Source organism: Papio anubis, chromosome 11 (genome assembly GCF_008728515.1).
Source record: "Papio anubis isolate 15944 chromosome 11, Panubis1.0, whole genome shotgun sequence".
NCBI classification, from domain to species: Eukaryota; Metazoa; Chordata; class Mammalia; order Primates; family Cercopithecidae; genus Papio; species Papio anubis.
The window spans coordinates 66491278-66517919 of NC_044986.1; the positions used below are offsets into that span (position 1 = coordinate 66491278).

At 41.8% G+C, this 26642-nt stretch overlaps 1 protein-coding gene and 1 long non-coding RNA gene across 4 annotated transcripts in view; one reads left to right on the forward strand and one right to left on the reverse strand.

Annotated features, from left to right (window-relative positions):
• Positions 1-18454, reverse strand: part of LOC110744133 — a 58316-nt gene extending 39862 nt beyond the window's left edge. The window contains exons 1-3 of one of the 3 annotated variants that reach the window (XR_002524334.2): positions 13889-18454; positions 9736-9801; positions 9174-9322 (exon numbers count right to left, since the gene is read on the reverse strand). This is a non-coding gene — a long non-coding RNA (uncharacterized LOC110744133). Of the gene's footprint in view, positions 1-9173; positions 9830-13888 lie in introns of those variants that run through there. The other 2 variants (XR_002524333.2, XR_002524332.2) reach the window with 2 other exon arrangements.
• A 281-nt stretch (positions 18455-18735) lies between these two features.
• Positions 18736-26642, forward strand: part of LOC101019886 (core histone macro-H2A.2) — a 58713-nt gene continuing 50806 nt past the window's right edge. Inside the window, exon 1 of the mRNA XM_003903832.4 lies at positions 18736-18902. The gene's annotated coding sequence lies outside the window, so the exon portion shown is untranslated. The remainder of the gene's footprint in view (positions 18903-26642) is intronic.

The following is a 26642-nucleotide window of genomic DNA, read 5'->3' on the forward strand; positions in this document are numbered from 1 at the left end:
CTCTGTTCACTAAAGGAGCCTGAAGATGATGACCAGCCTAATAGCATTGATTATCCCTAGCACCCAGATTGGTTGAAATACTATTTTCCACTAAATAAAACTAAAACTTCTTGGGGAAATTGTTGATTCCTGATTTGGGGCAGAAAATGTGTGGGAGATGGGCCTGGAGCATTATCTTATACTGGAAAAGAGGGAGTTACCAAGCTACTAAGGTGTAAAAAGGACTCAGTGCCAACTTGAAGAGGCTCCCATCAGCCAGAGATGGGAAAATTTGAGCTTCTAAAGGATAATAATTGCAATTGATTAAAACCCATCAATCAGTGAGTTAATAATGATATTTAAAATGATTTTTTAAAAACTAATGGGTAACCTTGAGAGAATGATATGAAACCAATTCATTATCTTAAATGAAGCATTTATTCTGCCTTCCTGTATAAAACATACCATGGGTAATCAAATACTAATGAGGATATGTGTCTCTTTATAAAGGTACTCTAATAAATGAAAAAATTAAAGAATTCAAATACCACCATTTTTCCATCCCTGATGAATTAATAAGTGTAGGCATGTAGAATTAATGGCTGCTACTATTACAAAAAGAGAGACAATCAGAAATTATGTGCCTCCTAATGAAAGAGTACAGCAGCCCTGTAGTCCTGCCAAAGGTATTGAACCCAAGTCTGATCAAACCTCTGGATTCAGCTACTCATTTGCAAGAAATACAAAAGACTACAACAATGTGTTGAACTGCACCGCAAATGTGCATCAGCAAATTCCAGACAGTGGGAAACTATAGATCAAATGGTACAGGTCTTCAATAGATAAAATGAAAGAAAAAGAAAGGGATGGAGAAGGATTCTGTATATTAAGAGATTTAAAAGATATATAATAACTTTTAGGAGGCAAGACTAAACTATAGCATCTAGAAATGTACACTGAGGTGATAAAACTACAAAGTAACATAAGGAAGTGATCACTGTAAAAAGTCAGGATAAGGACTTCTGCTTCTGATTAGGACTCAATACAGGAACCAGATTACCTTCCTGCCCAAAAGAACTAAAATACTAAACCAAATACGTGGAAGGAAACAAATCCTGTTTTCAGACATTGGATATCTGGCTTCAAATAATAGTGATCCCTGAGAGAGGGGTAAAATTGCCCCAGCTTACTCCCTGGAGAGAATATTCAGGCCAGAATACAGAGATGGGGGACCCTCCAGTCTCCCTGAGTTGAGAAGGCAATGCTGGGAGTTCATGGAAGTCATGTGGCTAGGGTCCACCGAGCAAAGTACTGGTGAGGAGAGAGGTGCCCAGAGAGAGCTCCAGACATGTGCATGCGGCACCCCTTGAGTATTCATCAGCACATGTGTGTAAGGCAACTACCCAAAGCTTGGAAAAGAACCACTTAAAACAAGTAAGATAAACATTTCTGGAGCTTGCATAGAACCAGAAAAAGTCCATAGTCTCATCTACCAGAGTGGACAGCCTCAAAATTCATGAGGCATTGTGTAGTGAGGCAAAATCAGTCCTAGAACAAAAGTTGCTCTGATCCCAGCTAACAAAACTTAAAACCAAGCATCAAAATAATTAAACTGTTTCCATAATGAGCAGAGAAATTACACAAAAAAGATAGAATTAGTAGATAAGGATGTAAAACAGTTATAATTATAGTCCATATATTCAATGAAGCGGAAGGAAGATTGAGCATACAGAGATATGGAAGGTAGATTTTTTTATAAAGATCCAAATGAATTTCTAGAGATAAAAACTACAACATAAGAGATTTTAAAAACACATTGGACCAAATGAACAGCATATTACTGTAAAAGAGTAATGAACTTGAGGATATAGCAACTGAAATTATACAAAATGAAACACACAGGAAAAAAAGACTGAAAAAAATAAGTGAAGCATCACTGAGCAGTGAGATAACTTCCAGCAGCCTAAAAATGGAGTCCCCAAAGGACAGAAAACACAAGGAAGTAGGGCCAAAAAAATTTTTTAAAGAAATAATGGCTGAAAATTTTTCAAGTTTGGTTAAAATTACTGAACCCACAGATCCAAGAAGCTCAATGAACCCAAAGCACAAGAACCTTTACCAAGGCATATCATAGTCAAATTGCTTAACACTGGTGAAAAAGATAGTCTTATAAACAGAAGAGGAACAAAGACAAGAATACAACTGACTTCTTGATAATAAATATACCTTGAAAATAATACATCCCAGAATACAATGAAACAACAATTTTTAAGTACTAGAGGAGGAAAAAAAGCTGTCATCCTATAATTTTATACCCAGCAAAAATATCTCAAAAAACAAAAGTGAAATAAAGACTTTTTCAGGCATAGAAAACTGAAAGAATTTACTAGCTGTAGACCTGCACTTCAGGAAATGTTAAAGTCCTTCTGGAACAAAGACAAATATAACAGACAGAAATCTGATCAATACAAAGAAATGAAGAGCACCAGAAACAGTTAATATGTGGGTAAATATAAAAGTGGTTTTTAAAAAATCTCTTTAAGAGATAATTGACAGTTTAAAGAAAAAAAAATAACAATGTATGATGGGGCCTATAACATATGTGTAGAAGTTATAAATGATAAAACGTTAACCTATGATAAAAGCCAAAGCAGTGACTACTCATGTGGGAATCCAGGTGGTTTGAGCTGTTGATAGGGCAGATTCGGGAATTCCCGGAATGATTGACAAGGTTCTATTTCTTTATGTGGGTATTGGTTACAAATGTGTTCACCTTGTGATAACTCACGTTAAGTTATACATTAGTGTTGTTTCATAACACAAAAGCTTTAAGAGCAATTGAAAGTGAATCATTTCATTTTTCTGAACTACATAGATGTGTAGAAGAAAATACAGAAAGGATATGAAATAAGATTAACAGTAGTTATTACACAGGTATTGAGATTGAGGGTGAGAACTACTTTTCTATTTTTTCCAAAATGGCTATATAAATATTATTTACTTTTGTAATGAGGAAAAATAAGTAAAAACAAATATTCCCAATGGAAATACTTTCATTGTATAGGTTTCCTTGGGAACAAAATTCATAAATTTGCAATCACTTCACTACCTTGGCTTCTTTGCTTTCATTTTTACATCAGTCCTGCCCATCCCTATCTGCATTGCTCTGTGGTATGTGCTAGCAACCAGAATTAAGGAACTGGTAGGCATTTTTAAAATTTTGTGTACAGTCTAGGCACAGTAGCTCATGCCTCTAATTCCAGCACTTTAGGAAGCCAAGGTGGGAGAATCACTTGAAGCCAGAACTTTGAGACCAGCCTGGGCAACAAAGTGAGACCCCATCTCTACAAAAAATAAAATTATCAGCTGCACGCAGTGGCTCACGTCCGTAATCCTAGCACTCTGGGAGGCAGATCACTTGAAAGCAGGAGTTCGAGACCAGCCTGGCTAACATGGTAAAACCCCATCTCTACTAAAAAATAACAAAAAAAATTAGCTGGGCGTGGTGGCACACATCTGTAATCCCAGCTACTTGGGAGGCTGAGGCAGGAAAATTGCTTGAACCCAGGAGATGAAGATTGCAGTGAGCCAAAATTGCGCCACTGCACTCCAGCCTGGGTGACAGAGCGAGACTCCATCTCAAAAAATAAAAATATAAATATAAATATATTAGCCAGATGCCGTAATGCACACCTGTAGTCTCAGCTACTCAGGAGGCTGAGGCAGAAACATAGCCTGATCCCAGAAGCTCAAGGCTGCAGTGAGCTATGATTTCACCACTGCACTCCAGCCTGGGAAACAGAGCAAGACCTTATCTCTAAAAAAAATAAAATAATTAAATAATTAATTTTTATGTACAGAATCAAAATAAAAACAGCTACAATTACATTTTTAAAGAACTTCTTGTTCTAGCTGATAATAATGTTTGGCTGTGAGACGAGAGGTGAGGAACAGTTATCTCGAAGCCAGAGTTTGCAATCTGCTACCCTGGAGATTTCTTTGGGAGACTTTGCATGGTTCAGAGGATCTTGTGATTGTTTTGTAAGCAAGGAGGTGCTGCATTTACAAATGCTGTAGAAACAGCCCTGTGTTTTTAATATTCTAAACAGAAATACAGAGTGCCTCTAAATTTCATCTGACAGAAACCTTATGCTTATATTAGCTGTATCCAAAAATAAGAACAAGCCTAAATGAAGACTGCCACAAACCTTTAGCATCAGCAAAAGGCTGTATCTCAAGGGAGAGAATATCAGCACAAAGAAAATACCAGGTTTAACTAGAAGGACCTAATAAAGACATATCCTACTGCACAGTTCATTGCTCAGAGAGCAAGCAGGGAAGTGAAAAATATACCATGAATATCCATTGTTTGTGAATGGCTAGGGTTGGGTCAAGTAAGGCTAGCCATATAGAATATCAGCCCTATTATAGTTCCCAAGAAAACACCGCACACATTCTAAAGATTAGCAAAGGGACTACAGCACACTAAAAAGGGAGGGGGGATGAGAATGCCTCGTTTGATTATTGATTTAATTTACAAATGTGAAAAGGAGTGTAGTGTGGTACATGGGATGTCATGTATTCTAAGTATATATAATGCAGGGTCTGTTTCATGGTAACAGAATTCAAAAATTAGGATTTTATCTAACCTTTGAGCAATATAAGAAAATTTCAGGCCTGGCGCAGTGGCTCACACCTGTAATGCCAGCACTTTGGGAGGCTGAGGCGGGAGGATCTCTTGAAGCCAGGAGTTTGAGACTATCCTGGGCAACAAAGCAAAACCCTATCTCTAAAGATAAAGAAAGAAATGATAAATTAAAAAAATAAAATTGAAACTAGTTCCACAAGAGGCATTGGGGGCTATTAATTTAATTGAATCATTCATAGATATTACCATTTTAAGGGTATATTGGTATGAGCTAAAGGTTATCTGGACACTGTTTGGAAAACAGAAACATGTACATGTGACAGTTACTCTAAGGGTTTATTCTAAAAAGAAAAAATCTGATGGGTGAACATTTGCTTCCTTGGGTTATGTGCTATAATGTCCCCAACATAATTTTCCTGAAAAATGACTATATGGGTTACCAAAACAAACATATACATCACTGCAACACTTTGTCGTAACATGTGCAGTGCTTTAAGCCAACTCAAAGATGTATAATGTAGAATTGGAATCATTTCCTAGACAGAGGACCACTAGCAATAACCTTTAATAGCCCAGGGTCTCCAGGGGCACATTTAAGGCAGGATTCCTAGAGGCTGCATTTCGGCAGCCACTGTGGAATGAAATAAACACTTTGGAGCAGAGCAGGAAGTCCCGCTGTTCAGCACTAGCTGGTTTCAAGCCAATGGTTCCTAATCTCAATGAGCAGCAGCTGTCATAGCCATTCTGCAGGGATGTCTTTTTGAAAGTTCTTAAAGACCTTAATTGTGACCTTCCCCTCTGGCTCTAAGTAAGGTTCTTCTTGCTCACCTGTCATATAATTGGGAGCACTCAATTTCATGATCAGCAACACAAAATGAAGTGGAGAATACTCTTATTAAATAAGCTGGAAGAAAGGGACAATCAGAGAGACAGGCGGCATGATGTACTAGAAGAGAAGTGGTCCTCCTGGCAAAACCTGACGCAAGGGACAGGCTGCTGCGACCTTGTACAGATAACTCATCAGTAAATCTACTTAACGTGCCTCTTTGGAGAGTATTGTCTTAGTTCTTTTGAGTGGCTATAACAAAATGCACTCATCCCTTGATACCTGTGGGGGACTAGTTCCAGAACCTCCTGTGGATACCAAAACTCGATGATGCTCAAATCCCTGTTAAAAAATGGTGTAGTATTTGCATATAACCTATGTACGTCCTTTCATATAATTTAAATCATAGGTAGATTACTTATAAAATGTAATACAATGTAAATGCTAGGTAAATGATCATCATGCTGTGTTGTTTAAGGAATAATGACGAGAATAGTCTGTACCTTTTTCCAAATAATTTTTCCAAATATTTTTGATCCATGGTTACTTGAATCCACAAATGCAGAATCCACAGGTATGGGGGGATGACTGCACCTTAGACTAGGTAATTTATAAATAGAAATGTATTGTCCACAGTTCTGGAGGCTGGGCCACCTAAGATCAAGGTGCCAGCAGCTTCAGTGTCTGGTGAGGGCTTGCTCATCAGAGATGACACCTTCTTGCTGCATTCTCACAAGGCAGAAGAGAAGACAAGCTTCCTCCAGCCTCTCATAAGGGCACTAATCCCATTCATGAGGTCTCCGTCCTCATGATCTAATCACCTCCTAAAGACCCCACCTCTTGTAGTACTATTGCATTGGAGGTTAGGTTTCAACATATGAATTCTTGGGGATACAAATATTCAGACCACAAGAAGTATCGTTTTATGAAAATAAGCATGTGTAAATAAGGCATTTGGACTGTGTTAACTTCTCAACATAAAGCACAATTGCAAAAATTCTTAGTTGAATCACTTTGGAGTCTATTCAAGACAATTTCTCATATTAAGGCCTCAGCCTGCCATTCCAAAGATACCTTCCTGTGAACCTGCTCTCAAGCACTGAATGAACTGCTAGGCTGGCACACCAGCCGCACCCCCACCTGGCCAACTTCCAGCCTGTGCCTCTAATCATGCCTTCTCCCATCTCCACCTACTGAAATCCCATGCAGCCTTCCACATTCAGCTCAAATGCCATCTTCTTCATGAAATTTTCTATCAAAGGGGCTGAGAGACAGAAGAGGGAGAGGGATGAGAGCCAGGGAGAGATTTGCTGCCACTTGATGGCTTTAGCTTTGCAAAGGCAGCAAGAAACACAGTGGTCTGAGTCTGAAAACCAACATGGTGAGATTTCCCAACAGTGGCACAGGCACTAAAAAGGCAGCTCAGCCAGTGAGGTGTTAAAATACAGGCAGGGTGACCATCTGTCCAGGCTATCACAGACAGAATTTTCACGCTGGGTGGGGGTTACAAGGGATGACCCTACATCCCTTCCATGCTTCTAAGTTGTGTCATGGCCATGGGTTCAAAACAGTAAGTTTCAAGTTACAGGCAAATTTTGTTGAAGGTCCAGTTTATGATTCTCTAATCTTACCTGCCCACTTTCCTGATAAATTTATTTAAAAAGAAATACAGCCTTCAGCCTAGCTACTTTGGAGGCTGAGGTGGGAGGATCACTTGAGCCCAGAAGTTCAAGGCTGCAGTGAGCCATGATTGCACCACTATACTCCATCATGGGGCAATAGAACAAGACTGTCTCTTAAAAAAAAAAAAAAAAAGTGTTTAAGTAATATAAGCCATTTTATAAAAGGTGGTGAGAAAGCAACATAGCAGCATAAGAGCAAAGGCTTTAAAGTCAGCCTGCACATGGATATGAATCCTTGTTTTAGACAAGTTATATAACCACTGCCGGTCTCACTTTCCTCACCTGTAAAGTGGGCTTAAGAACAGAACATCATAAGGGGTTGATGTAAGGAGTATATGAGTTAATACACATAAAGCAGTTAGTGTAGTATATAGCATATAGCAAGCATGCAATAACAGTTCATTACTATCAATATCACTACCATTATTAAAGTGCTTTGCAGGTCCTGACACATGGAAAATATATAACAAATAACAACTACCAAGATTTTTAAAGTTATTTTTTTTATAGAGATGGGGTTTCCCTATGTTGCCCAGGCTTATCTTGAACTCCTGAGCTCAAGTGATCTGTTCACCTCAGCTTCCCAAAGTCCTGGGATTACAGGCATGAGCCACTGCCCCCAGCCCATCAATATTATTATAATACATGTAAGTTTATATATTAAATGCCATTCATTTTAAGTAAGATAAATACATAATCATTCATTTTAAAGATTAATCTTAGATTCATTGTAAGGCAAATATTTAAAGACATCATTACAAAAGTAGAATTTGGTATACAGGCCCCCTCTGGTTAAGGGATAATAGTGGTTAGTTATTACCATTTTATAGATGATAAAACTCAAAGATTCTATTAATTGCCCAAGGTCACACAGTGGAGAAACTAAAACTAGAACTGAGTCTTTAGTTTCTAAGTTCCTTCTTCCTTCCATGAACCATGCAAATAAAAATAAAATAAATTGGAAGTATGGTAGCATGCCAAGAGTTAATCTATTCATCCAGCTGAGAGACGTGTTTCTTCCTTCTCTGTTTAACATTTCTGAGGCTTTTATCTCCTTTATGTGAAAAAGACAAGAAATCTTTATTCTACATGTAATGAGGGATCTCCTCCCATAAAACATGGCAGATTAAACACATGTAATGGATTAGTCAGGATGCAGATTCTACTGATAATGAATGAAATAAAATGGAGTTGTACTTCTCTTCCATATTACAAGAAGTATTAGAAGGCCTAGATGGCCAGGCACAGTGGTCCACACTTGTAATCCCAGCACTTTGGGAGGCCAAGGTGGGAGAATTGCTTGAGGCCAGGAGGTCTAGGCCAGCCTGGACAACACAGCAAGACCCTCTCTTAAAAAAAAAAAAAAAAGGCCAAGGCTAATAGGGTACCCTTCAATGTTGGAAACTCATATTCCTTCCCTTCTGGTGCTCAGCCTTTCCAGGATGCCACTCTCTTCTGCATGGTTGAGGCTAGTTCACTGCTATAGCCATGTTCCTTCCAGGCAACAAGAAAAGACATGCCTCTTGCCTTTAAGAGCATGATTTAGGGCCAGGTGCAGTGGCTCAGGCATGTAATCCCATCACTTTGGAAGGCCAAGGCAGGGAGATTGCTTAAACCCGGGAGACCGAGGTTGCAGTGAGCTGAGATCTCACCACTGTATTCCAGCCTTGGTGACAGAATGAGACTCTGTCAAAAAAAAAAAAAAAAAAAAAACCTAATACAAACAATATTTCACTGTAGCAAGCTGAAAGGATATGCTGCCAGGAATGAAGGAAAGAAAGATGTCAGCTGTTTGGGGTAGGGGATGCGGGTGGCTCCTCAGATCTCCAGGTCCTCACAGGACACATGCTCAAAGTGGTGAAGACCTTCTACTTGCCTACAGTGACATCCTGCAGGAAGCCTAAAGAGGCATTTTCAAAGTCTCTGCTGCTTCCAGTCTGGTCATCCTGAAACTTCAACATCATTACTATACATGATTGCAAAATCACCTTGCATAAGTTGCAGAATCTAACATCTAGGTCAAGGTACAACTTCATACCATACCACACCTCCATCTTGCTTCACGGTTCACAGTTATATTGAAAATGACAGGCATCACCCATGCACAGCTGTATGGCAGCATTGTAGCAATGTTACTAGGCACAGTTATCTCCAGCATTACATGGCCTGGGAGGTTGTGAACAGGATCTGCCAAAAAGCACAAAAATAGTTAAGCCAAAGTGGGTAAAAGGCAATTATTATTTTCAGGAAAAACAAATATTGGACAAGATAGGGAGTATAGTATACTATATGGCTCTGCTATAATAACTATATGATCATAATCATATTAATTTAACCAAAAACTGTGATATAACTGTATCAAGGGGATAGGAAAAAAGGAAGTGGGAAGAAAAGAAGGAGTGTAAGAGAACTAGATTCTCATTTCACAGTAATAAATCACTAGGAATAGTGACTCAAACTGGTAAGTCAAGAAACAGTGTTACATTCCTTTTTCTTTTTCTCTCCCTTCTTTCTTCCCTTCCTTCTTTCCTTCCTTTATTTCTTTCTAGATGTATGTAGATAAATATCAGAAGAAACAGCTAAGAATTTACAGTGCTTACCTTTGGAGATGAGCCGTGGAACAGGAAAAAAGAAGCAAAATTATGTGGGCTCCATGCTTGCACAGCCTGCAGAACCATGAGCCAGTTAAATCTTGTTTGTTTGTTTGTTTGTTTGTTTGTTTTTAGTTTTTAAATTTTACTTTAAGTTCTGGGATACATGTGCAGAATGTGCAGGTTTGTTACATAGGTATACATGTGCCATGGCAGTTTGCTGCACCTGTCAACCCATCATCTAGGTTTTAAGCTCCACATGCATTAGGTATTTGTCCTAATGCTCTCCCTCCCCTCGCCCCCCATCCCCAAACGGGCCCTGGTGTGGGATGTTCCCCTCCCTGTGTTATCATTGTTTAACTCCCACTTATGAGTGAGAACATGTGGTGTTTGGTTTTCTGTCCCTGTGTTAGTTTGCCAAGAATGATGGCTTCCAGTGTCATCCATGTCACTGCAAAGGACATGAACTCATTCTTTTCGATGACTACATAGTATTCCATGGTGTATATGTGCCACATTTTCTTTATCCAGTCTATCATTGATGGGTATTTGGGTTGGTTCTAAGTCTTTGCTATTGTAAATAGTGCAATCTCTTTTCTTTATAAATTACCCAGCCTCAAGTATTTCTTAATAGCAATGCAAGAATGCAACAGAGACATAAGAGAAAAGGCCCCTTGCACTGTCCACCTTTGTACCATGTTCAAATATTACTTATGTTTTTAAATATTTGAAAAGCAAAAATAAATAAAAAGCAAATAAAGTAAAACATCTGAGGAAGAAACCTGGTTTAGCTGATCTTAAGAATGCTTCAGAAAACTTAAGAAAGACGTTAACTTAAGAAAGATGTTTGGAGACAAATTCACTTAAGAAAGATGTTAAGAAAGATGTTTGGAGATAACTACTGACTCTTGTTAACCACTTTTCATGGACAATTTCAAGGGGATTTATCTACCTATCACCAAGCTCTGAGTTATCAGGTAGATGGCAAGCTTCCAGAGAGAAGAAGGCATGGGTTTTTGTACCTCTCCTGTGATCTAGCCAAGCCTCTGGAAGAGAATATGTACTTGAGAAATATTAGGTCCCATTCAAAAATAAATATTCCAAAATAAGTAAATATTTAATACAGTAAACTGATCTTTGACAAAGGTGCCAAGAATGCACAATGGGGAAAGGACAGCCTCTTCAATAAATGGCGAAGGAAAAACTGGATATCCACATGCAAAAGAATGAAATTGAGCTTCTGTCTTACACTACTCACAAAAAATAATTTGAAATAGATTAAAGACTTCTATGTAAGACCTGAAACTATAAATATGTAGAATAAAACCTAGGAGAAAGCTCCTTGATATTGGTCTAGGAAATGATTTTTTTGGATATGACCTCAAAAGCAGAGGCAACAAAATAAATAAATAAATAAGCAAATGGGATGGCATCAAACTAAAAATCTTCTTCACAGCAAAGGAACAATCAAAAAATGAAAAGGTAACTTATGAAATGGTGAAAATATTTGCAAACCATATGTCCTATTAGGATTTAATATCCAAAATATATCAGGAACTCAATAGCAAAAAAAAAAAACAAAAACCTCATTTAAAAATGGGCAAATGACCTGAACAGACATTGTTCCAAAGAAAGATAAATGGCCAACAGGTACACATGCACATGAAAGGTGCTTAGCATCACTATTCATCAGGGAAATGCAGATCAAAACCACAAAGAGATATCACCTCACATCTGTTAGGTTAGCTGTTATCAAAAAGACAAGATTAAAAGCATTGACAAGGATGTGGAGAAACAAGATCATTGTACGCTACTGGTGAAAATGAAATTTGATAGGGCCAGTATAGAAAACAGTATGGAGGTTCCTCAAAATATTGAAAATAGAACCATCTTATGATCCAGCAACCCATCTTCTGGGTATATATCCTTCTGGGTATATATCCTAAACAGTAGCTTCAGATATATCTGCACTCCTATGGTCATTGCACCATTATTCACTATAGCCAGGACATGGAAACAACTTAAATGTCCGTTGATGAATTAATGGATAAAGAAATTGTGTGTGTGTGTGTGCATGTGTATATATGTATATATTAGATTGGTGCAAAAGTAATTGCAGTTTTTGCCATTATATACAGTCATTAAAAAGAAGGAAAGAAGGAAATCCTGCCATTGGTGACAACACGGATGGACCTTGAGAGCATTATGCTAATAAGTGAAACAAGTCAGACAAAGAAAGAGAAATGTATAAGCTCACTTATATGTGGAATCTAAAATAGTCAAACTCGGCCGGGTGCGGTGACTCATCTGTAATCCCAGCACTTTGGGAGGCTGAGGCGGGAGGATCACTTGAGGTCAGGAGTTCAAAACCAGCCTGGCCAGCATGATGAAACCCCTTCTCTACCAAAAATACAAAAAAAAAATTAGCTGGGCATGATGGTGCATGCCTGTAGTCTCAGCTACCTGGGAGGCTGAGGCAGGAGAACGGTTTGAACCTGGGAGGCAGAGGTTGAAGTAAACCGAGATCGCACCACTGCACTCCAGCCTGGGCAACAGCAAGACTCTGTCTCAAAAAAAAAAAAAAAAAGTCAAACTCAAAGAAACAGAGTTGAATGGTGGTTGCCAGGGCCTGGGAATTGAGGGAAATGAAAAGATGTTGGCCAAAGAGTGCAAACTTTCAGTTATAAGGAACACATTCTGGGGATCTAACGTACAACATGGTGACTAGAGTTAATAATACCGTATTGTATACCTGAAGTTTGCTAAGAAAGTAGGTCTTAAATGTCCTCAACGCACACACACAAAGCTAACTATGTCAGGTAATTGATGTGTTAATGATTGTGACAATAATTTCATAATACATATGCATATGAAAGCATCACATTGTATCCCTTAAATACATACGGTTGTCCCTCAGTAACCACAGGGGATTGGTTCTAGAAACTCCTGCAGATACCAAATCCAAGGATGCTGAAGTCCCTTATGTAAAATGGTTCGTATCTGCATGTAACCTATGCCCATTATCTCTAGATTACTTATAATACCTAATACAATGCAAATCCTATGTAAATAGTTGTAATACTGTATTGTTTAAGGAATAATGATAAGGAAAAAAGTCCCTACAAGTTCAGCACAGATGCAACTATTACAGGCCTAACTACATTTTCAAACCGTGGTTGGTTGAATCTATGGATGCAAAACCCATAGAAATAGAGGTTCAACTGCAGCCATCCCATTACTGGGCATATACCCAAAGGATTATAAATCATGCTGCTATAAAGACACATGCACACGTATGTTTATTGTGACACTATTCACAACAGCAAAGACTTGGAACCAACCCAAATATCCATCAATGACAGATTAGATTAAGAAATTGTGGCACATGTACACCACGGAATACTATGCAGCCATAAAAACGATGAGTTCACGTCCTTCATGGGGACATGGATGAAGCTAGAAACAATCGTTCTGAGCAAACTATTGCAAGGACAGAAAACCAAACACCGCATGTTCTCACTTATAGGTGGGAATTGAACGATGAGAACACGTGGACAAAGGGTGGGGAACATCACACACCGGGGCCTGTCGTGGGGTTGGGGGAGGGATAGCATTAGGAGATATACCTCATGTAAATGACCAGTTAACAGGTGCAGCACACCAACATGGCACATGTATACATATGTAAAAAACCTGCATGTTGTGTACATGTACCCTAGAATTTAAAGTATTAAAAAAAAAAAAAAAAGAAAGAAATAGAGGGTCAACTGTACGAATTTATCTGTCAATTATACCTCAGTAAAGCTGGGGGTGGGAGTCCAGGAATAAATAGATAAACAGATAAATAGTTTGAGTATCTTCTTTGTGGCAGGGGTCAGGGGCTGGGGAGAGGTGGAGATAGGACAGAGAGCTTTCCCTTCTTTTCCATTTCAATTTCTCCTAGCCTAGAATCTTCTTTTATTTTAGTATTAATAGAAAGTTCTAATTTTTAATGAGGGCCATCCGTGGTGCCTAGAGATAAAGTAGCCATGGTCATTCAAGAGTGATTTGTCTCCTTGTCCTCCAGAAAACAATCAAAGGCTTGAGATCAACCCCATGGGCCTATATCTACCCAATCAAAACAGTGAGTTATCACAGAACCACAGCTCTATGAATGCTTTACCTGGATTTTTTTTTTTTCCAGAAGGAACATGTTTCTCATGCAGCAATCTTAATAAATGCAAGTGGGCTCCATTTCTTGGCTTTGAGGTAATGAAAAATTAATTACCATACTTTACAAGTAATAGTTTCCACTCACAGCACCCCTTTAGAAGTAAATATATCATAAATAGTTACTATTATACCAATGGCTGGTGGATTGGGCAGCCTGTCGTCCATAAATCTTTTTTCAACAGACATGTTATTTCTTCTGGGGGAACAAACAGATTTGTTTTAGATCAGAGAGTCAACTGACAGATGGCCTTTGTAAAAACACACCATTTGTATAAATAAATTATAGTTTCACGATGGTATTCTGCATTTGTGGATTTGGAAAATCAATGCCCCCATTCTCCAGACTGGGCCTAAACTGTAAAGAGCAATTTTGTTTAGGTGCGAGGTCACATTGCACAGATCTGCCAACACAGATGCTAAAGTCCAAACTCTCTGGATGCTTGCTGCCACTTCTCATCACAATTGTCACAAAGAACTCTGCCTGGAGGTAACAGGATGATCTCCCAGAGAGCTCCGTAATGGATCAGAGCAAGTTACCAACTGGCACACTCCCCTTAGCTCTGGGCTCTGTTTCTATTAAACGTAATGACACCACGTGCCTTATTTTCCTAACCACAACTTTGCATAATTGGGGCTGACAGTGTATTTGTCTTAAAAACCTGAAACACTTCATTTTCTTTTATAATACAGTTCGTCAGTTAAATGCTAAACATTCAGTAGATTCCTTTAAAATCCAAACCAGCCCTGACTCTGAGCACACTGAAATCTCAGTCATTACTCATCTTACAAGGTATACACATGTAACATATGCATCAAATATTTCTTGATTCATATATAAATGTATATATCTAAATACGCATCTATACACACACATACCTACTCATGCAAATCCCCTTTCCCAGAACCAAAGGGTCAGAATTTAGTATCAAAAAAGACACAGTTTGTTACTGTTTTTAAGAACCAGGACTAGTAAAATGTTTCTTTTGTTAGGAGACCAAGACATTCATTTTAGCCAGAAATTCTAAGTACAGTCTTTGTTGGCCTAATGATTGCCTGTGTGTCCTTTTTTTAAGGACATTATTCCCCCTCCACCCATGATTAAGATCCTAAAGTCATCAGTCATGATCAAGGAAATAAAAGTTTAACATCAATCATGTTCACTATTCAAAATATAACAACAGGAAAGACTTTGTAAGTTTCCAGCTTAAAAAAAAAAAAATTGTGTGTCAAATTGCCTAGTATTTTCCTAGCTATAAGGTACTTCTGGAAGCTGTGTTTATTCTTTCACATGGGGGATACTGTTAGCCTGGTGCTTTGTCTGCATTCATAACCTCAAGCTCCCACGTTGCTATTTAGAGTTATACCAGTTGGTGCCTTGATAAAATTAATACAGTGTCTAGAGTTCCTAACTTACATCCAAAGAAGTGCATAAACCAGTGATTTCCATCTGTTTCTATGACACTCCCAGGGAATCTCAGGTTACTTCAAAGGAGATCAGAAATTCCCAAATAAAATTAATTTAGATCCACAAATCTTATATATATAGTTAACATATGCCAGATATAAATATATATCTACATGCACATAGTACTTCGGGAAGAGGCAATGTCAGGAAATTACTAAGGTAATTGCATACTAAGATCCTAGAAGGGTAAAATGATCACAAATTATAATATGTATCGTAAACTAGATTAGAACTAATCATGGAAAATAAAAGTCCACTCAATTTACACAAAATCACAAATTTGGATCATGAAAAAGAAAAAGGGTTTGGGGGGTAAATCAACAAAGTTATTTTTGAAGTAGATGATTTTGTGGATGAATTACTAGCAACCCAATAGGACACAAATCTGGTTGGACGACTGATTCATTTGATTCTCTTTTTTATCTCTAAATTATGTTACATGCCTGTCTGTAAATGGAGAAGCTCTTCATCCTGCATCTCAATAAAAGTATTAAAGACATCTCTGCTGTAATGGAGTCAACTCACAATCAATACCTGTATTCATAATATTATGCACACAGACAGGTCAAGGGTTAAGAAAATGTTTTCAGTGCAACTGTAATCAACTGACCCTCCTGTAATTAGGCTGTTTGCTGACTCCTTGGGGACATTTATTGGGAGGGGTCCAAGGACCCCTCTCAGACTCAAATCATGTGACCGAGTGCAAAATTCCTTTGCTTAAAACACGCACTTCTCCACCTTTAATCACACTCCACGCGGTGATTAACAGCGTGGATCTGCCACTTCCTAACTCTATAACTGTAGGAAAGTTTCTCATCCACTCCCTGCCTCAGTTTGTCTGTAAAAAGGAGAAAACAGTGCTTGCCTCATACAAGTGTTGAAAGGATGAAATAAGTTAGTAAGGATAAAGTGCTTAGTACGGTGCACACAGTAAACATTCAATAAGTGTAAGCTCTTATCATTCTTTATTATTCAACTTGTCAGAGGTTCCCCGAGCTAGAGGCCACTGCAGAACTCTAGATCACTCATCAATTTATGATCATGTTGACTTTTTAAAATGTATTTTAATTTTATATAATATTACATGATACTATCTCAGTGTTAATTTTTTATGTGTTAAATGCTCAGTATTCAACATACATAATTCAACTAGACCTGCAGATTAAGTGGCATATTTGTTGCCTATACATCCTGAAAAGTTTGGAATTGGTGGAAATTGCATTGACTGGGTATCTGGACATGCACTGGAGGATCTCCCACTAACATCCTGTGAGGCCGTGGCTGAGTCATTTCACCCATCCAAATACCAGATTTCTTCCTATAACAAAGGTTTGGACTAGGTGAACTCTAAGAATGCTTTTATCCTAAGAACCAGAGTATTATGAAGCTGACATCCTCCTTGGTTTTCTGAGTTGCGACAGCATCATCTGTCTGAAGAAACCAACCAGTATGAAATGGGAGAATCCTAACCAGTAAATTTCCTAGATCCAGCCTCTCTCAGGATAGCACGTAACAAAATGCTAGGATGAACTATTATATAAAATTCACATAAAAATGACCACATATGCCACTTTTATTGGGAAATTACAGGCTGAATGTGAATCTAATATCTACTGATGAATTATTCAACTATATTTCAGTCAGCCTGGCTGACTGGATGACAGAGTATGAGTATTTTTCAAGCACTCATAGAAAACTCCTGAACTCTCTTGAATGTTGGCCTGAAGGTTATTTCTGGTGAAGAATGGACACCTGAATGTATAAGAAGAGACACCCTTTCTCTAGGAATCGGAAAGGACATCATTATGGGATGCCCCAGGGGTTCATGTGAAACCCTTTAAATATACATCTTGGGGAAAGAAGACTTTATCCTGACTGGATAGCCTAACCTGGAAAATACCTTCCAAGACAGAGAACAGTGAGGTCATACACAGAGAGCGTGAAAGGCTTAGGAAAAGAGTAAAGGAAGCCCCAAGAAATGGAAACTGTTGAGTCCAGGGGAGTTTGAGAAGCCATAGGAGACTGAAATAGAGATTTATTCATATGTTGATGATATATGCATGATTTGGAGGAAGTCAGAGAGAAAGATGACTGATTTCTCAGCAAACACACTTTAAAATGCACATGTTCTAAACCTAACTTGCTATCTATAAATGCCAGCCATAGCCATGATTAACTAGTAGAGACGCAGAGGGTGGTAGGCATGGGTTCTTCCCACTCAGACACTGGGAGGCTTTCAGTCACTCCAAAATCCCCACTGCCTAAATAGTTACAAGTTTGTAGCAGCAAATATACACAATATTACCAAATGTAACAGCTTTAAAAATCATCCATTTGGCCAAGGCTGGAGAATTCTGTTTGCACCGGTTTCTCTTTTTGGAAGAGATCAAAATGTTGCCTCTCACAGTCCTCTGACTGAAGGAGAAATCAGAGGAAACCTGGATGGTCCACAGCAAGTTAGCGTTTCCCACTGAAATAAACACATTCCTTTGACTCCCCTCCAGCCATGGAGCCCTGGCCAACATCTCACAATACAAAGCCGAGACTGACTTCCAGTAGGAACACAGCAACTGCTAATCCCCATTATCACACCCGACAGTGTCCACCACACCCCCATAAAGATGCATTTTCTAGTAACTAATAAAAACTGGTCCTGAAGACAATAGCCTCGCGCTCATCCAAATACCCGTTGGGATATTACAAATTAACACCTTGTAAAGCAACCCAATTAAAAAGTATGCCCATACACACAGTCTCATCCACCAAAACATACATCTGCCTTTCCAAATATTATGCAACGCTGGATTCTAAATCGGTCTTAATTTCTAAAAAGCCTACAGGCACGGATATAAATTCTCAGTTCTTATGGCTGTGGCCGCCCTATGCACTCTTCCCAGTGGTGGACACAAACGTTAATGTACTTATTATTACTTAAGGACACAAAAATAAAGAAGGTGGCATTTTTCTCTTTCCCCTTCTAAGGTTTTCCCCAGAGCTGCCAGATGAACGCCCACGCCACCTTCTCCCACCAAAGGTGGATCCGGCTAACAGGAGACTGGATCGTGACCATAGCGCGTCTGTGCCCAGCTCTGGGGAAAGCCTCATTTTAGCGAGTGGCCCTCGGCTAGTCCCGCAGATCGGCCAAGTACGCGGAGGCCGCGCGGTTTCACCATTAATGTTGCTGAAGGACAATAGCTCATCAAGCCCCACCGAAAGCCCCGGACCCGTCGCGGAGCCTGGGCTGGCGGGGGATGAGGCTGAGCGACTCCTCCTAGAGGTGGTTATGTGGAGAAGGAGCAATCCCTTCTCCCTCCTCCTCCTCCCCCCGCTACTATCCGCGGCCCAGAGAACTGCCGCTTGCCGCCATTGACACGCACAGATAGAACCCAAAGAAAGGCAAAGAGTCCTGCCCGGCACCGGCGCCGCGCGGGCCGAACCTGCGCCCAGGGAGGGGCGCGCAGAGGGCACCGGGCGCCCTGAGCAGGCGGCGCAGCACCAGGTGAGCCCGCCATGGCGATGGCATTATTGTTTAGGGTGCTCCGGGGTCTGGAAACAAAACGCGCCGCCGGGGCAGTGCAGGGGCCGGAGAGAACCACCTCTGCCTCTCCCCCGAGCCCCTGCGGGCGCACCCCCGATAGCCAACCCACCCCCTGCAAAAACAAATTCTTAAATCCAGCCGCCCAACTTGCTTCCTTGGGCGATAAAGAGGGGGCTACTAAAGAAGTGGTCAAATTCCTGCGGCCAGCGAGGGGCCGGGGGCGTCGAGGGTAATGAGAGAAGGAGGAGGGATGCGGGGTTCAGCAGCGGGCCCCAGGCGAGGCTGGACCCGGAGGAAGCGGAGGGCTCCTGGGAATGCGGAGTTTCAGGCGCAGAAGCGGGAGGAGGGTGGCGCCTGGCCGCCGAGGGGCACGGGGCGATGGGTGGGGGACTGCGCAGGGCCCGAGGGAGCCCGGAGAGGGCCGCTCGGGGTCCTCTGAGGGTGCCCGGGCAGGGCGCCGGCGGCTCCAGGCTGACAATGGAGGGGGCGCGGAGCAGCCGGGCGGAGGGAAGGGACCCGAGTCCGGGGGCGGGCCGCGCCGGGTAAGGTCAGGCCGGGGACGCCAGGCGGCGGGGCGAGGGCTGGGGGTTGCTGTGCGGACGCCCGGGCGCCGCGGGCGGGCGTGCGCCCCGGGGCCGGCGCGGAAGAGGGCGCGGGGCCGGGCACTCCCCTTCGGTTCCCTTTCCGGGGCGCCCGGTGCCTACGCGCGCTGCGCTTTCACCGGGAAATGGCGGCCCCGCCGTGGCTCGCCTGGGCAGTCTGCCTCCCGCTTTGCGCGGGAAAAAATAATAATAATAAAAATAACGAAAAAGGGAATAAAAGTAAACTGGCTGCGGCGCAGGAAAGGGCTCTGCCGGGCACCGGACGCCGTGCGTATCACTCGCGGGGCGCGGCGGTTGGGGACCAGCCCTGCCTCCCCCGGCTCCCAGCCTGCCGCCCCGGCGCACTTCAGCCCCAAACCGGCCAGCCCCCCGATCGCCTGTGGGTGTCCTCCCCCGCCTTTCCTCGGGGGGGCGCCCTCAGTTCTTGCCCTCTTTGTTCCTTACAACAATGGCCAAAGGGGCATTGGTTCCCCAAGGGCCAAACGAGCGTCCTCCAGGAGTTTACCGTCGCGTGCAATGGACCACCGTGGGCCTGACTGAGGCCTGGTCCTTGCCAGGGTTTTTTGACAACGGCCCTGGATAAGTGAAGGGATGAAAGGGGCGAGAAGAAATGGGCTGAGAAACCGAAGTGCGGGGCCCTGAGTGTTTGAGGGGACGCGATGGGAACCGCGGCTCTGTTGCCCTGATTTTAAGGGCAGTTCCCCTATCACAGCAGCGCTGGGACTGAGGTGTCCGTCCAGCTTCTGTCCACCTCAGAGGAATTCAAAACAAGGGCCCAGTTCTAAGCCCCACAGATCCCAGGATCCCCTAGGGACGATCCATGCACCACGGCAAATGGTTTCCTCACTTTGCCCATTTGTGTTTGTTTTGAAATCCGATTGTCCCCTCACTGGGCTTCACAGTTGCTACTGAAACGGTTCAATAGGTGAGAGAAAAAGAAAACATTAAGAGGGAGAACGTGTCTTCGTGTGTGTTGTTCTGAACCACACACTAAGCTACACATAATTCTCAATCCGTTTTAAAATACTTCTTATTTTCAGACTAAATGTTCAGAGCTCCAAGATTTGGAAGCATGCTGGTGATTTTTAGAATTGTTTTAGCCTAACATTACATATAAATAAACAGAGGCACTGCCCGGTGGATAAGTTTATCTCCCATCGCATAATTCACATCTTCATAACCCCTCTTTCCTGTAGCCAAATTTCCTTTTAAAACATGCCCAGTTCTCCTCTCCTCTGATTTTTCCTACCCTACCACAGTTACACCTCACCTGGATCCATTAATTGTCAGACTTTACACATTATTAGTGGTTTCCTCTATATCAAAACTCCATAAAAGAATTTACCTCCTTGAATCCAGAATGTCCTGAGGATTCTGACCCTACTCCCTTCACCGTTCCATCTTCTGTCTGGTTCCCAGGATTTTTAAGGCGCCTCTGGTCTGCCGTTTCTCAGTGGGTAGGACACCCTGCTAGCTATTGTCTGAGACAACCACATCTGTTTTCACTGCCTCCTGCCAGCAGAACAGGAGGTGAGTCCCGTCTCAGGCAACTTTAAATGAAAGGTATCTGTAACTTGTTACCAGCGAGGGATGTGCAAAAATTCAGCCAACTTTCCTAAGAGTGTTTTTCAACCTTAAGAAATAACCTCCAAGTTAGATGCAGTCTTGGTAAATGGAAAGTATATTGCACAGAGATTAACAAAGAACTTGTGGTTAGAGATCATTCAACAAACACTTATTGAGCACCAGTTCTTTTGCTGTTTGTTTTGTTGTTTTGAGATAGGGGGTCTCGCTACATTGCTCAGACTGGTCTCGAAATCCTGGGTTCAAGGGGTCCTCCTGTCTCAGCCTTCATGAGTATACACCAATTCTTAAACACCTCTAGATAGGGAAAGAATGAAATAAAATATAAGGAAGTCATTGGGCCCTTCTCTCATAAAGCTTACAACCCCCAGCCCAGGAGATAAAATATACATGCCGGTAAAACAAGGTAAAAAGTGATTTTGGCAAGCTAATGGGAAAACAGGTACTTTCATATACTGCTGACGTGTGTAAATTGATATAACCAATTGGGAGAGCAGTTTGGCACTATAAAATTAATAATGTGCACATTCTGTGACCCACCATTCCATTTCTCAGTATGTCACCCAAAGAAGCAGGCAGCCACGAGCTCAGCATGTATAAGGCTGTTCATTGCAATTTTGGTCGTTCTGAAGTAGAAAACAGCCTAACAGCCATCAACAGGGAATGGCTAAATAAACTCTGGTGCATCTGTCTTCTGGAATATTATGCAGCAGTTCAAAAGAATGAAGCAGATCTATATATACTGAGACAGGAAAGATCACCAAGATATACTATTAATGAAAAAAGCAAATTGCAGAACAGTACATATTATATGGTACTATTGATATAAAAACAAAATAAAATTATAAATTTCTGTAAGTAAAAATGCATACAAAATGGACAGAAAAAGTGTAGAAGATGCCCACTAAGAGAGACAAGAACTAGAGGAATTGTCAAGAAGGGCTTTAGCCGTATCATTATTAATACCCATCCATAGCCTTGTTATAATATTTGAAGTTCTGTGTTTTTTTGTTTGTTTTGTTTTGTTTTGTTGAGATGAAGTCTCGCTCTGTTGCCCAGGCTGGAGTGCATTGGCACAATCTCAGCTCACTGCAACCTCCATCTCCCAGGCTCAAGCAATCCTCCTGCCTCAGCCTCCCTAGTAGCTGATACTACAAGCTTGTGCCACCACGTCTGGCTTATTTTTTGTATTTTAGTAGAAATGGAGTTTCACCATGTTGCCAGGGTGGTCTCAAACTGCTGAGCTCAGGCAATCCGCCCACCTCAGCCTCCCAAAGTGCTGGGATTACAGGCGTGTGCCACTGTGCCCGGCCAAGTTGTGTAATTTGAATTAATGTATGCCTTGCTTGGATAACTAAATACAAGTAATAATTTTAAAGTGATTGATAATACGTAATTGATAATACATAACGATATACACAAAAAAACTACAACAATTTGTAAAGGGAAAAGAGGGTTTTGGACTTGAAGGGAGGGTGTTGGGCTAGGCTTTGTAGAGAACGTGGCAGGATTTGGATGCAGAAGGGTAAGGGAGCAAGGCAGGTGGAAGGAAGCTGGATGCAGATGCTGTGTTCCAGCTAGTCCTCGTTCTTCAACATGATTATGAGATTCCCTTGCAAGGCTGAGAGTCCTGGCCTGGTCTACCCTGCCAAGGTTCAGGTTGAAGGGTGAACTAAAAGAACCCTCACAATTTTTTTCATTGCAATTTAAGTCTGTGACTGTCTTAAATTCTATATATAGAAGAAAGAGAAAAACGAACCAGTAGAGAAGTATATGAGTTCCAATATGGTATTGGAAGATCATGTTTTTAAAAGGAATGTAGTGAAATCTTGAAGATAGAATTTTTTTCCCCAATATACACTGGGATGTATATTGGGAATTAGGTTGGAGCGAAAGATAAGTGTTTGGGAGGATAATTCATTTCCCCCAAAAAATCACAAAAGAGACCTTTTGAAACAAAATATTTAAGGCTGGTTTCGTTTATTCATATACTTGTTAAAGGAATATTTATTGAATATCAACTGTGACCTAACACTATGCTAGGTGGCATCTGGGGGTAAAACATGCAACAGCGTGTCGGAACAATAGCCCAGTTGCAGCAGTTGGGATAAGGGAGCTGGTTCTAGTCTGGTCTCACAGGCCATGGACAAGTCGTTCAATGAGCACGTTCCCTTCCAAGCCATTCCTTTCATTGTAGCTACATTTGGGGGGTGGGGGGGTGGGAGAATGCTAAATGATTGATCACTCAAGTCCCTTTCAGTCTTAGATTATGATTTTGTGAAATCCTTTGATTTCCAACATTGCAATGACTATGAATTACCAGGCAGATGGAATTTGGAGACTACAGGATTAGACCGAGGGGATCTGACAGTGCCCAGCCTTGGGAAAAGCAAAACTATTTGCTGTCATGAGGGTTCTCAGCAGATGATGTGGCTCTCAGGGTTTTCCTAGAGTTAAACTTTCATTATTACCCCTTTACACACACACAACCTCAATCACCGTAATAATTGTAGCAGTTGGTTTTGAAATAGAAGGACAAAGAGGCAGAAATATGCCCAAGAAAATGTCAGACTGCATTTCATGAAAATAGTTCTCTATAATGATTTCTTCTGTGGAAATAAATCACAGTAGTTAATGTTTATTAAATGTCTGCTACCTGCCAGGTACTCTTCAAGCACCCTACATGTATTAACTCATTTAATTCTGACAGCAGCCCTGTAAGTAGGTACTGTTACTACACCCATCTCAGGAAAAAGAAATGGGGGGTGGTGATGAAGAACATGCCCAAAGTCACCACACAAGGGACTCCAAGCCAGGCAGCCTGACCCCAAAGCCCTAAATCCTTATGCCCATGTGGTAAGAGTAAGGAGCTGCTAGCTTTCCAATGATTCTCAGATGATGCTCAGCTTAACATTTGTGTAGGCAAATTTTTATTTTCAAAACTTATTTGTCTCACTACTTTATCCGACTATGACAAATGAAAGAAAGAATATGAGACTGAGCCACAGAACTCTGTGCTTTAAACTGTCTTGTCACAAAGTATTAAATAAGATAAATTTGGTGGTTTCTCTGAAGCCCTTACTGTTCATTTATCCATCTCACCATCCATCATACTTTGCCCGATTTATTTGACTGGCATTGCCAATTTGGACTTGGAATGGAGTAAGTAATTCAAGTCAAAAATCTTATGCTTTGATAGAAATGTGTGTGGTAATATGCATAGACCACCAGTGTACAGACATTTACTCCAACTGACTCTGAGATGTCAGAAGGGTTAGATACACTGACCACGTTTTTTCACTCAAAGTTACAACACATGATCTGGCCAAAGATTTAGGGGTTGTTTCTGGATATGAAAGGCGGTCCTGATGATAAGAGTTTAGATGCCTAAATTTGGGATATTTCTATGACAACAGGATAAAAGCAGAACAAGATAAAATCAAACTTACCCTGGAACCCAGGCCCCGTGCTGTCTGGGCTGGCACTGCCAATGATATATATATACACACAGAATTTTGTAACTTGTATTTTGTGCTCCTGCCTTCGCTGCTCAATAAGACCATTAAAATTAAACAGTGGTGGTGGAGCACAAAGAGGCAAACCCCAATAGCTTATACAATATGCAACATAAATGTTTAGGTCAGGTGGTAATTCACTGGGTTGCTCATCCGAGTGGTAAACTTCCAAATTGAGCTTTCTTGCAGAATTTCAGTGAAGTGGTCATTGACTTAAGTCCCCTGCCAACAACCCTATCACCACTAAACTGAATTTTCACCTCAGCTGTTCCCTAGTAAACAATGTAGATTGTTGTTTTGGGGTGAGGAAAAAGCAGTCCTAGATATAAAATCAAGCAGATTTTTTCAGGTCCGGTTTTTCTTTTCTGTGGTTATCCTGGGTGAAGAAATAGCGACTTCAAAGGAAAGACGCTGTGAATGTGACTTACTTATCCTGGCTGCTCCATCGCTGTGAATGTAAGTGACAGGTGGGGCTCAGAGCGAGTCTATTTTGAGCATCTTACAGGTTGGAGAGGACCTCAGAAGTGAGCTGGTGCAAGGGCTCTCAGGTGGGGCTCCACGGAGCCCAGTGCCCCTTGGAGGCCCAAGGCAGGAAAGGTGGGGACCAAGCGTTGAAGTTCCCAGGCACTTGCCCACTCCACCCAGGACAGCTCCCCTTATATCTTTTTTATATAGTAAAGCCTAATTTCTAGTTTTGCTTTTTTTTTTTTTTTTTTTGAGACAGAGTCTCACTGTTGTCACCCAGACTGGAGTGCAGTGGCGTGGTCTTGGCTCACTGCAACCTCTGCCTCCTGGGTTCATGATTTTCCCACCTCAGCATCCTAAGTAGCTGGGATTACAGACATGTGCCACCACGCCACCTGGCTAACTCTTGTATATTTAGTAGAGACAGGGTTTCACCATGTTGGCCAGGCTGGTCTCGAACTCCTGACCTCAAGTGATCCTCCCGCCTTGGCCTCCCAAAGTGCTGGGATTACAGGCGTGAGTCACCGCGCCTGGCCTCCTACAAATTTTTGTTAAAGCAAAAGGGGAGCCCTGAAAGGCCTACCGATTTGCCTACAGGCCACAGCTAGGCACAGCCGAACTAGAGGCTCCCTCCCCGTGGTCCACTGCGCCTTCCATTCTACCACCTTGATGCCCCCTTGAGCATTGGCAGGTCTCACCTGCAGAGGGGATGGTGTGGTGTGGCCAGTGGCAGGTCTCACCTGCAGAGAGGATGGTGTGGTGTGGCCAGTGGCAGGTTACCCCCACAGAGAGGATCATGTGGTGTGGCCAGTGGCAGGTTACCCCCACAGAGGGGATGGTGTGGTGTGGCCAGTGGTAGCCCTTAGCTGAAGCAGCTGATACACCATGCTGGGGCCCAGGAGCTACAGGGTACCCATACATACATAACCAGGGAGCAACACTGCCTGTCAACAGCACAGAACACAGAACTGCAGCAAAAGAGCCAAGCCACTTTTCCCCACAGTGCAGCCACTGCCTGAGGACTGACAGCGAGGCCAGGTGTGGTGGTTCACGACGGTAATCCCAGCAGTTTGGGAGGCTGAGGCGGGCAGAGCACTTGAAGTCAGGAGTTGGAGACCAGCCTGGCCAACCTGGTGAAACCCCATCTCTACTAAAAATACAAAAATTAGTGGGGCACAGTGGTGGGTGCCTGTAAACCCAGCTACTTGGGAGGCTGAGGCAGGAGACTCGCTTGAACCAGGGAGGCAGAGGTTGCAGTGAACCGAGATCGCACCACTACACTCCAGCCTGGGTGACAGAGCCAGACTCTCCAAAAAAAAAAGAAAGAAAGAAAGAAAGAAAAAAGGACAGACAGCAAGAAAAACTGGGTAGGGAGGTGCAGGCAGAGGAAGGGATGGAGGAAGAGGGGTTCCAGAGCAGTCTGTTGTTCTAGTTTTGAGAGCAGACAACTGGCCCCACTGATGTACTCAGTTGCTCAGCAAACATGGATGTCTCTGGGAGCCCCTGGTGGATTAGGCACACCTGCTGTCTGTTAC